The following is a 10697-nucleotide window of genomic DNA, read 5'->3' as shown; positions in this document are numbered from 1 at the left end:
CTTTGTTTTGATAATCTGACCATCATTTGCTGAATTTCCTGGTCTGGAGCTATAAAGAAGGATTTGGGGACTGTGTCTCTGCCTTCCCGTCAGTTTTTAACGCCTAGCAATTGTCTGAGGTAGTCCCTACAGTTTTCTTGACAAGGCTTTTTTGGAAGTGGTTTACCATTGCCCCCTTCCTGGGCTGAGAAAGAGTGACAGGCCCAGTGCCACTCAACTGGCTTCATACCGAATCAGGACAAGAACGCATGGTCTCCTGATGCCTACACTGTTGCCTTAACTACCAAACTAGTTCTCATATAGAAGTTAGGGAACTAAATTTGTACCAAGGGAAGATAATATTTGTAGCTCAAAGTTGAATGTGAGGGCCTTAGTGCTCTCAGAATTGTCTCTGGGACAAACTAAATTTTGATAATTCTGCCAAACATGAATCTGGTTCTAAAAGATTGCATGGGTATTTTACGTTGTCCCCAATGGGAAGCTGCAATTGGAAGCAGTAAACAAAGACCATGTATTTGCAGGAATTCCTATCTTTGGACTTGAGCTTTAACCTATTGCAGTGCTGCATTTGGTAGATATTAATGCTTGAGCTCTGTGTCATGAAAGTTTTGATAATAGCTTTCTATGTATTAATTCTCCATTATTGGCTTTTTCAGGAGAAGACATGGTCAGTTGGCAAATTTATCTTATTCAGGGTGGAATTCATCCTTGCTGGGTGAATAAAAGGAGAGGATTGGCCAACCCAGATCATTAAAATAAAATTCATAGTTTAGAAAGGAGACAAGGCAAGCCAGTGGATGAGAGACGTACTGCCCAAGTCTCTGGTCTAATAGTTCGTCTAGTTAAAAAGAGTGAGTGACAAGGTGCATTGTGAGTGACAGGCTTCAGACAGGTCAGTTGATTAATAGCTATTGAGAAAGTAGAATAACTGTACTTCTTTCTTGGCTGGATCATTAGAGATTCCTCTGCTGCAGGGACAACAGAGCCCCTATCAAAACTAATTTCTGATCCAATTTTTAAGGCAATAAACTTGCAAAGAATAATAAAGTCTTCGAAGACTGGGAGAGCAATTATTATAGGTTTGGTGTTATCATACAAGTCCTAATCATATTAGACTAGCATCAAATCCTATACTTGAAGGTGAACAAAAAGAAAGCTACAGTAACTCAGTTTGAAATGTTTTTCAGTGCCTGGAGCTTCTCAAACCTTATCAAGTCTTAACCATAATGCATTTTATTTGATGGGCTTAGTACAGTGGTGTCAAACTCAATTTCATTGAGGGCCGCATCAGCATTGCGGTTGCCCTTGGGGGGCTGGGTGGGTGTGGCCAGGGTGGGTGCGGCATACTGGGTGGGCGTGGATGGAGTGGGTGTGGCCTACTAGGTGGGCATGGCCAGCTCTACATCGTTCGCGTCAAGGGTGCCTGTGGAGGCCTGGGCAGGAGTGGGACAGATCTGAGAGTCTCTGGCAGAAGGGGATGTGACAGGGCAAGCGCCAAGACATGATCCATTTCTTCATTCCTCACAAAGGGTGATACCTCCCCAACATGCACCCAGGGGGCGGGACCAACGCGGCAGGGGCTGGTTCCTCGCTGTTTATAGACGGCCTTGTGGAGCTAAGACTGAATGTGTTTCAGCATAGATGGCTAAAATTGTACATTGGCTCCTGGCCAGCCTGGGCCAGGGCTAAGGGAGCGGGGGCCGTTCCCTCACTATTTCCAGGATGGCCTCGCGGGCCACATGAAACCACTTCACGGGCCGCATCCAGCCCCCGAGCCTTGTGTTTGACATGTCTGGCTTAGTAACTGTGAGAAACCTGTAATTGTGGCATGTAAACCATAGTTTACAGCTTATTATTTTATACAAGGCAGGTATGATCACAACAAGCTCTTTTATTGTACAATATGACACAAACAATAAAAACCTGTTGCAGGCTTTTTTTTCTTACTGTATGAAGCTGTTGCAGATAAATATTCAAAAATAAACACTCCCCTCAATGTGAGGAGGGTTGGGCTATGGCAGGGGTGGGCAATTAATTTTCCCAAGGGGCCACATGATAAACTGAGACTGTTCTGGAGGGTCTGACCAATTGGCTGAACATAATTCTACCTAATGATGATGATGATGATGATGATGATGATGATGATGATGATGATGATAAAGTTAGAAGGGACCTTGGAGGTCATCGAGTCCAACCCCCTGCTCAGGCAGGAAATTTTATCACTTTATAAAAAGCAGTTAATTGTATGGTTTTGATTAGCTGCTACTGATAAGAATACATGCTACATCTTATTTACATTGGTTTCTAATTTCTGATTGACCCCACGCAGGCAAGACAGGGACAGCCAAAGAGCTGGATGTGGCCTAGGGGGCTGTAAAATGCCCAGGCATTCAGTCAGAGCTGATAGGAGTTGTACTTAAGTCAACTGGAGGGTACCAGGGTGGGGATGGCTGCCCCTTGAGCTCATATTCATGTTTACTCAAGTTCTGTGCAGGATGGCAAGATGGTAACCTGACTTTGAAAAGATTATGAGATCAAAGGCCACCTATTGGCATAACTGGAGAGTTCTTGATAGCTGAGGTCAGTTGCCACGGTGACAAGAGAAGGTGAGCCTCCTAAATTTTTATAGCATGTGACACACAATCTATACAAAGATCAATCAGCAGAACAGGAAAAGCTGGTTGTCTGCACTAAGAATGAATCACAGAGATGACTGAAGGGTATTCTGAACATGTTAGGAATGTAATTCACACAAAGGACCTACCTATACAGGAGTTGTCATGCAGAAATTGGAACTTGTTGGTTTTGTAATGCAAGCATATCTTTCTTTATGTCAGATAGAAGTTTTAAGCAAGGAAATACTGTAATTCTTGCAATCTCTGTGTTTTGTTGGCTTACTGAGATTAATTGTTACTTATGTAAACAGAAAGGCTATTGGCATTGTGTATCGAATCTCTGGTTGAAGATAGTGAAAAAGAAATGATCAAGAGTATCACTCATTAACTTAGTGGATCCTTGTGCCTTGGGGATCTCTTGTCTTGTGGACATAGACTGGAGTGCTTGTGTCATGCCAAGGGCTCCGTGCCCAAAATGAGTGGGCTCGTTTACACTAATGTAAATTAATTATAATGAATCATATTACTACAAACCTGAATTATGTAATTTCCTGGCAGCTTTCTACCTAGCATAATTATCACAAGGGAAGCCTTTTGGATAAGAAAAGTCATGAAATTTACACTCTAATTATGCATAGTGATCTATGTATTATTCAAGCATAGAAGATAGAACATCCCAAATGTTTTGCTTCCAAACAGATATTTATAGTGCACTCCTCTATTTAAAGAAATTTCATTAATTGGAGTCATATATTGCATTAAAGTCATGTATTAAGCATTACTGAATAAACCCATAATTTATAGATAGTATAATATAGTAAGGCATAAATCTTAAAGTCATAGTATCGAGTTCCACAACTTGCTAACAAATCAGAATTAAATGAACATATTGAAACATTGTATAATGTTTATATCTAGTCATTAAATTCAGTGTTGTTTCGATCTGTTTTATGGTTAGGCAAATATGTGAGCCCAGACATAATGGCATATGCCGAAATCGTATCTAGAGAAAATCCTGATTTATGCTGTATTTAAACATGAAGCTATGACTGTTTGTCAATCTTTTTGGATTTTTCTTGAAGACATACCTGCCAGAGACAATATGATGACACTCTACTGTTGAGAAAATCAGAAAAGGAAAAACCTGTGCACTTCAAGTTGTCACATCAGACTGGGTTGTATAAATTTGGATGAATTTAGAAAATTGAATGGTGCCTATTTCTTTACAAAAGCTATCACCTGTTCTCTGCCCTATTGTGCTGCCACCAAAATTAATGGTGTATGTCACACATTCTTCCAAATGATAGTTTTCTTATGTTTTTGGAGTCTGCTTTGGTCACTCCACCCATCCTGTAATTATTTACGCTCCGTCTCAGAACTGTTCTTATGCTGCTTTGACTCAGGCAGCCATAAAGGTTTCCTATGAGCTGATGCAATTAGGTATTGCTAGCTAGAACTTCAGCAGTCTCAGCTTGAGTCTGGAAAGTTAAAAATCAAGTCAAATAATTTCTTCAATGATTTTCCTCAAAAGTGGAAGTCTGGAGTTACTCTTAGTAAGAGTGAGTAGCACATATATAAAATGAGGCATTTGTGAATTGAATGAGATGTTAAAATAGCAATGGCAGTAACAATTAGACTTATATACCACGTCATAGTGCTTTACAGCCCTCTTTAAGTGGTTTACAGAGTCAGCATATTGCCCCCAACAATCTGAGTCTCATTTTACCGACCTCAGAAGGATGGAAGGCTGAGTCAACCTTGAGCTGTTGAGAATTGAAGAGGTAAAGCAGCTAACAAAGATTTACAGTAGATCAGTTCCATTCCAAAAAACTAAATGGCTGGAATCTTTATTTCTCACAATCTCTAAATGTGTTGCATTACTACTAAGGGTACTCTTATCACTGCTTACACAGAAACTGAACTGGTCAGTCTAGAAACAAATATCTCCTTTGTTAAGATTCCATTAAACATTCACTTTTAACCTTTGGAATTGGTTAAATTCCATTGGTTAAACTTCCATTTCAAACATATGCTGATTCAAATGTATCAAAGTAGCAGAGTATGAAAGAAAAGGAGGACAAGAATAATTAAAAATCTCTGAGACATACTGTATATCTGTTCAAGATTGCCTAAAGTTCACCTTCCCACTCCCACTTCCCACCCAGACTCCTGCAGATGTGAAATTAACCACTCCTATGAGGAGGGGATAAGCCGCCTGGGAAAGCCAAGGGAAATCATCAAAACAATTAAAAAACGAAAATTAGAATATTTCGGACATGTGATGCGACACCCAGAAAAATACGGCATACTCCATTTAATCCTCCAGGAAAGATTGAAGGCAAAAGAGGTCCAGGCAGAAGAAGAACATCGTGGCTTCAAAACCTAAGGGACTGGTTTGGACAAAACTCAGCAGCGCTTTTTAGTGCGGCTGCTGATAAAAACAGGATCGCCAACATGATCGCCAATGTCGATAACGGATATGGCACAGCAAGAAGAAGAAGATGGTGCTCTCCAACACATTTAGTGTTTGGGGGGGAAAGCTGGGGGGAAGGGGTTTTGTAGACCCTGGGACTTGTTTTTGTGCCTCAAGTTGAATCTGGGTTAGATAGACCTCATGGACAGCAATTCAGAAGTTTCGTTCCTGAAGTGCAAAATGCTACATGTCTGCAGACTTGATCATAATCCTTCTGGTATCTGTTCTGAACGCATTTTCCCTATAGAGTTAGTTATAAAATATGGCCTTTTATATAATAACACTGAATCATTTGTTTTTACAGTACATGCATGCTTTGACTAATACATTTAGGAGAGAACAGTTGTCTTTCCCTATTCTGATCTGAAATGATTCTTATCCCTTGAGGAAACAGTACTTCATATATATTGTTATCTACAATGCTGTAGGCCTTCTCCCGGGTAGGTAGAGATTGGAATATAGGATTGCAGTCAGAATTTAATGAAGCCCATGAGAAAGTAGCCTTTGTACAGATTAAACATCACATGCAGAGAGAGTGAGAATGGGATGTACCAGACATACTTCCCTTCTTACTCATCATCTTAATATAAGGGCCACACTGATCAAAAACAAAGGATTAGGGTATTTGTGATGATCCATTTGAGTGGCATTAGCCAAATTAAGGCTTGCTATGCAAAAATATGTAAAGACTGAAAAATCAAACCTTGCTGGTTCTCTGCAGTAATTAAACAAGAATAATTTTAGGAGCATTATTCATGGAAATTCAATAGAGCAAACACATCTTCAGGGAAATGCCTTCTAGATGTATACAATGCTTACTTGTGAAATCAAATCAGAATATTATTATTATTTTTAATTGCCTATGAAATAAGTTCTAGTGTTCAGTTTGGAGATGAAGTCACCTTTACACCGACTGCTAAGTAGAAAGGTGCTAATAATCATTAGCATTTTTCTCTTGCTCTTGATGCCAAGCTCAATAATCTGTAGAAACTATGAAGCATGGTAACTAGTTCATTGTTCTCCCACTTAGTACTCAAAAGTTTGGGGGTGCTAGCTGTCCGAATTTTTCTGAAAAAACTAAGCAACTGTTAGTATTTTGAGGACAAAAATACCAGAGCTACATCTATCCCTGAAGGTACTAATTAGACTAGTTTGGAAGTCAAAAATACATCCTGAAAGTAACAAACCACGTCCATATTGTTACTAAAAAGATTAAGTGTTGGTAAAGGCTTCAGAAGTCAAGTTTAACATGAAGGAAAATAATTTTATCGTGATGAGGGACTATATTCATGAGGGTGATCTGTATATTCATTGGATGCGACAGTTTGTTATGTGAATGACTTATATTTATATGTTCCTTGTAATTCTGTGTGCTGTTCAAAAACAAGCAGTCCAATAACGCAGCTGGGTCCTATAACAGTGCTCTGAAGAATGATGGTCATGCTCAGTGATACCTGTATATTCCCCTAGTGGGAACTGCAATTGTCCTATGAATAGAATTCTAATTGTAATTGCCCTGGGAATACAATTCTTTTCACTGCATGTTCTCAACATCAGAAGAGGGAGACCAAGTCACATTTGTTTCTTAATTAAAATCTTTAATTCAAGGATGGGAAAGCTGTGATCTGCCAGTACAGACCCAGATGACATTGAATTTCAGTTCTCAGGAGTCCTCTCCATAGGCTGTGCCGACTGGACCTGTTGAAATCCATAATTCCACAGGATTCCAGTTTTCCAACTGAAGCAAGTCTTGAAGAAATTAAATGTGATAAAAATAGTTGTTGAAGTAACATCATAAATAGAATACTTGAGAAATGCATCTGCAAATTCTGCAAGGCTGTAACCATGTGTATCTCTGGCTTCACCATCTCTTTTGCACAGTGTTGTTCCTATTCAGAATTGTACAGACATGAATTTTGGGGCAGATCGTAATATTGAGCTCTTATCGAGCAGTAGCTGTTAAAACCTAGCAAGTGAGAACCTTGCAGTAGGGGATTAGCTTGGCACATATAGGAGGAATCTAGTTTGTTGGCTCTTGATATACAATTTAACAAAACCCAAACAAACTGCCTAAAGGCTTCCGCTTTCAGATGTTTTAACTTGTGACATTATGGTAGTCCAGAGGTGATCCTCCTGTACAATCCAAGTCTCCACCCCTGGATTGTCTTTACTTGGCCAGGACATCTGGTTATCCATTAAGTAACTACAGTGAAATTCAATTCCCACCAGTTGAAATTGAAAGCCTAGAGATTCGGGGCAATTAAATATTTGTTTGATTTAAGGACAGAATTTGTAAGTATTGCTGCTTAATGTTAGGTGTCTTATATTCCATTTTAATTGTTATTGTGAAGATAATAAATAAAATATTTTGATAACTTCTAAATATGTAATTTAGTTTTTAGGATTTTAAAATATAAGTAATTGAATGTCTTTTTAAATTGTATTCTCACATCTCACCTCCCAAAAGCACCCACTTTCTTTAGAGTTGGGAAGACTAACTTGTTTATTTTGGCATTAAACCCAAACCGGAACCCATGTTCCTGAAATTCAGATCTTCAGCTACTATGTAATAGAAAACCAATTATAGGAGAGGACCAGGCTGAACCTGAGGGAGAGTTCAAATGCATTTGGAGTCTGGAGTACCTACACTCTCAAGAGACCTAAGTCCATCCCCGCTTGAAGTCCATTGACTTTTACCTAGCACCAATTTGCCTTGACCATCAGTAAATCAAATTTTTGTGTATAGGTTGAATGGAATAAACTCACAGTGCTTTCTGAACTGTATTCTGGCTCCTGGTTTCTTGCACCTCACATTGATGGGTGTGTCTTGGTAGCCACCAGATGTTAACTTAGAAACAGACTTCACCTTTTATATACCAAGCTAAAAGCATTGGCCCACCTACTTCAGTTCTGCTGGTATGGATTGTCAACTGCTCTTTTAGGCAAATGTTTTGTCAGTATTACCTGGAGAGGTCAGAGATTAAAATTGGGATCCTCTGTAAAGAACTGTGGCATAGAGCACTTGATGCGGTTGAGTTCCCTGATAAGGCAAATGTATGGTCTAGAGCAGGGATGTCAAACTGCCAGCCCATGGACCGGTTGCACCATGCAGAGGCCGCGCCCACCCCAGCTCTGATAATGCGAAAAAAGTCACAATACGTTGCATCATGTGATGCGGCGAGTTTGACACCCGTGATCTAGAGCATGGTTGGGGAACTATGGCCCTTTTATGACTTGTGGATTTCAACTCCCAGAATTCCTGAGCCAGCCATGTTGAAGTCCACAAGTCATAAAGGGACCATCGTTCCCCACCTATGGCCTAGAGAATGCAATGGCTCACCATCTTTCTTTTCCTGTGGGAATGTCCTATATGTCCTAAATACAATTCCTTTTGCTGAATCTCCCTGCCACCTGAATCTCCCTGCCAAGGGGAACCACATCACATTTAATAATGTTTTCTCTCTTTACAGACACTTTAGTCCTAGGAAAAAAAAATGTTCTTAAATTTAGGGAGAAATTGTAAACAAAAGAGCAATGAACGATCCTGCTTCCTTTCTCTTTCCACCAGTGGCTTAAAAATCCTCCATAAACAGAATGTCTATGGAAGGGATGATTATTATAATTGTTAATTGGATATTAAATACACAGCTATTAGTATAAATATAAATAACTAATGCTTACGTCTTTGGGCCATTAGTATAATAACATTAGGCTTTGCCAGATTATGTAATGTGCAACGGCTTTCTTTTGAAAGAGGGAGGCCATCATTGTAAAAGAAAAAAGTGCAGCTTTCAAACTGATTTTAGTTTCCTAAAATCTCTGTAAGCCCTGCATAAGCAGCAAATGAGTTTACAAAAAATAAAATTTATGACTGGCTGCAGGCCTTCTTGTTAAAGACTATTCAGCCTGATGGAAAAAAATAAAAAATAAACATAAACTGGAGGCCTGGCAAGCAAGGAGCGAGCGTGGAGAAGAAACGGAAGAGAATATTATTTTATGAGGCGCAAACTACAGTAACAAGCTTGTCTTTCAGAATGTTTGCACTTGCCTTTGAGGATATGTATCTTAGTGTCTTTATTCTAATTTGATAGGCAATAGATACTGGGAAAAGAGTCTGGTAAAGATATGGCTATGCATTTTTGTTTGCTTGCTTTTGCTATAGATAAGTTGTTTCTCCTGAACTTATGTGCTTCTTTGAGCATCACCAGCTTGCCTTCTGGGAGATGGGCATTTCTAATATACAGTAGTGTTTTGGGGCTTAGACTGCCATCTCTTGTCTCTAAGTTTTCCAGTTTGTCTTCTGTGGAATGAGTAGAATATTGTAGATTCAGAAGATGTTCCTATGTTTTGCATTACAGACCTCTCCCCCGCCTGTACTTAGTTTTGAGTAGGGGTTTTTCTTGTTATTTTAGTGTTACCAGTTTATCTATGGAAAATGAATATCTCACAATTGGCCCATGATAGTGAATTCTTGATCCTGAGCAACTATTCAGTGAGACCATCCAGAAATTTTCATAATACTGAATATTTTTATCAACCCAAAAAGTTTGGCTTGCTTTATCAAATCAAATGAGCGGAAGGAATTCTTCACATATTCTTCATTATAACTGACTTAGTTAAATCTGACTAATGTCTTTGATGAAAGGTAAAATATTTGTTAAGAACATATAATAATGTGGCTCCTAGTTTTTGCATGATTCCCACAAACAGTTTTCATTTTAAGAGGGGCAGTTTAGCTTATAGGAGGGATCTCAAGGAGAAAAGAAAGATCTCTTTGTAGATGAAAAAGTCCTTACAGGAATACAAGTTGCTTCTGTTTCTGGACTAAAAAAATATGATTCAACTTACTGACAGGAATGAATCTTTTTTCTAGACACTTGAACTTTGAGAGCTATGCTGTGGACTGTACCTCATAAATGAAACTTGATTCGATTTACATTAAATGAAAATGAAATATAATTGTAATATATGTGTGATTATACATAATTACACTTGAGTAATTTATTTAATACTTTGCTAACAAATTAAAAATATATATATATTAAAAGTTCGACAAGGTTCTGCAGGACAATCCTACATTTCTGAGAAATAGATGGCCTTGATTTTAGCAAAAAAAAAAAAAAAAAAGAGGCACTTTCCTACTTTTTCAACTCTTGAAAATTTGGCAGTGTTTATTTATATTTAGGCTACTAGACACACATAGGTTCATTGTTTCTAACACAATCTCTGTCCCTTCAGTTTGAAAGACTGGAAATGTACACACCATGCCATTTTTTTTCTTTTCCAGGAGCTGCACAGTACCACCAAAGGCTGTGGGTGGGGAAGCAAGGAAATGAGGCTAGGTACAACTACACCCTTCTTTAAAAAAAAAAAACACAATTTTTAATAGTCATTAAAAGTTTCTGTGACTTCTCTGAGTGGGTTATTCCAGCCTGACTGCATGTTTCATATTTTTTTTAAAAAAACTTTCCAGGCCTCACTCTTGCTTTGCATGAGCTCCTAGGTCAGTGTTTCTCAACCTTGACAATTTTAAGGCACGTGGACTTCAACTCCCAGAATTCCTGGCTGTGGAATTCTGGGAGTTGAAGTCCACATGCCTTAAAATTGTC

At 38.8% G+C, this 10697-nt stretch overlaps 1 protein-coding gene across 1 annotated transcript in view; it reads left to right on the top strand.

Moving 5' to 3' along the window:
- The window catches only part of EPS8L2 (EPS8 like 2), a 90796-nt gene that overhangs the window by 4918 nt on the left and 75181 nt on the right, over positions 1-10697 (top strand). The window lies entirely within an intron of this gene.

Source organism: Crotalus tigris, unplaced genomic scaffold (assembly GCF_016545835.1).
Source record: "Crotalus tigris isolate CLP2741 ecotype Arizona unplaced genomic scaffold, ASM1654583v1 scf7180000023830.6690815, whole genome shotgun sequence".
Lineage (NCBI taxonomy): Eukaryota > Metazoa > Chordata > Lepidosauria > Squamata > Viperidae > Crotalus > Crotalus tigris.
This window is presented reverse-complemented; position numbering and strand designations above follow the sequence as displayed.